Here is a 2,079-nt window from a genome sequence, read left to right as displayed (position 1 = left end):
CTCCTTCTGAGTTGTCCTTGTTGGATATCCTTAGCGATGTGTCTCGGTGAGTAGTAACCACGAAAACGTAGAGAAATCTTTGAAAACTCCCTTCCACGTTGGAACGCTCGCTCCTTTAAGTTCATCAATATTTAATTCGCGTCCCGAAGAACCCTCGAAAGGGATAAGGTCAAATGCTATTTTAATGCCGAATGGTAACTTTGCCGGACAAACTTCATTTTCTGGCTGCGAAAACCTCGTCGTTAGCATCGCTGAATTATTTATAGCGCGCGCAATCTTTTGACATATGTATCGCGAAACAAAAAGCAACGTATTCGAAAGTTATGTCCGTATTTGATACTATAGGGGATATTCCGAGCATCGATTGTATCGCAGAATGAAATTCTATTAAAAACTTTGATAGAACGCGTTGAATGATCCAATAGTAATAATTATTATTATTAAGATTAAAGTAATTATATATGTACGTAATCGTTCTAGTCTTTTGAACCCAAAGTTCAAATGCTCCAACCAAATACGAACAATTTTCTACTGGTCGAGTTATGACATTCGCATACCACTTGTCCGACTAAGTGAACCGTACACTACTTATCCGATCACGAACGATATACTATATAGGTAGGCTATATCAATGGTTTTCAAACTTATTGAAAGATCGATGTGTCTATAGAGAGGGACTTTTAAGTTATCCTCATTGTTTTTCGTAATCTCGAGTTACAATAAAATAAAACGTCTTGACAATCTAATAACGATCGTCATAATAACTCTACATAGACTGTAACTATGTTGTGTCTAATGACATTTTAAAACTTTCCAAAAGAAAAGGATTTTCCTTCGTCAACAACACGTGGTGTTCCCAGGTGGTCACCCATCCAAGTACTAACCCCGCCCAACGCAACTTAACTTCAGTGATCGGACGAGAACTGGTGTTCTTGCGTGGAGTGATCGTTGACGTTAAGATCCTGTTAAATTTAACTTAAAACACACGCGATTATCACTTTATCGAAGACAATGGTTTTCAAACTCTTTGGAAAGCATTTCCCTAAAAAGAAACGAAAATTCTTACGTCTGAGACAAGTAGATTTAAAATGGTACCGGATGAAAATCACATAAGAAATAGATACTACTACAATTATTAAACTCGATAAGATGAGGTATTCAAGTTATTCCATTTAAGTACGTTAATAATTTGCTCTCGTGGTCCACTTGAGTCACAAGCCAATCTGACGTATGAGCTCCCTTGGGACGTACGCCTTCTCTTAGGAGAAGACTAACCTATACGATGTTGGTTTACTTATAAGGTCTATATTCTACTACTCCGATTACGTCTTGCCTGGGTCCTACTTACTCTACTGGCAGATTGCCCACATTTTTCTTGGCTGGCTATAAAGTGTCTACATTTTACTTTCAAGCCAACAAGGGTCCACGTTCTATTTATTATATTGTACATTCTGTTATCTTACATTTATATATGTGTGTGTGTCTTATCACAGACAAGTCATACTCCATCAAATACCGAAAGATAATTAATTCGCTCTAATTGACAAAGAAAAAGAATTTGTCTTCGCTTTAGCCAAAAACCGAACGTTAAGAACATTTTGCTAATTGCCACTGAGTTTACGTAAATCATCGCGCGCAATAATAACAATTTGGTTACGGTTTCAATGTAATATAACTTCATCTTGAATCTCGGCTAATTCTGTGGATTCTCAGGCAAGAGCAAATTTTGTCATCCTTAGATAATAATTATAACTTTCCGCGCGGTACAACTAAAACTTCATACCTCAAATTTTGTTCCGTCGACACCGTAACCGTATTACGTGCGAAGTAACTCAAATAATTCAATTTCACGTTCTAGTAATTTCTTAATACCGCTTCTCCGGTATGAACAAGCTCAGCTCGGTACTAATAGTTCGCTCGTTTCGTATAATTATTACCAGTGCACTCGCAAAAACCACTTCTCGCGTGCGTTTGATCAGCTTCAGCTGGGGAATCGTATTCGTACGCGGAAATAACAAATGTAAACGAATATTCCCAGCATAGACCGACGTTTCTATCGATAATAATATTTAAAGTACG

General features: G+C 37.4%; 1 non-coding gene across 1 annotated transcript; it reads right to left on the bottom strand.

Annotated features, from left to right (window-relative positions):
* Positions 1–835: 835 nt before the first annotated feature.
* On the bottom strand, positions 836–953 carry LOC143154157 (5S ribosomal RNA). Its single transcript, XR_012994005.1, has one exon. It is a non-coding gene; the product is annotated as a 5S ribosomal RNA (ribosomal RNA).
* Positions 954–2,079: the final 1,126 nt, after the last annotated feature.

This window comes from Ptiloglossa arizonensis, chromosome 13 (genome assembly GCF_051014685.1).
Source record: "Ptiloglossa arizonensis isolate GNS036 chromosome 13, iyPtiAriz1_principal, whole genome shotgun sequence".
In the NCBI taxonomy this organism is placed as follows: Eukaryota; Metazoa; Arthropoda; class Insecta; order Hymenoptera; family Colletidae; genus Ptiloglossa; species Ptiloglossa arizonensis.
This window is presented reverse-complemented; position numbering and strand designations above follow the sequence as displayed.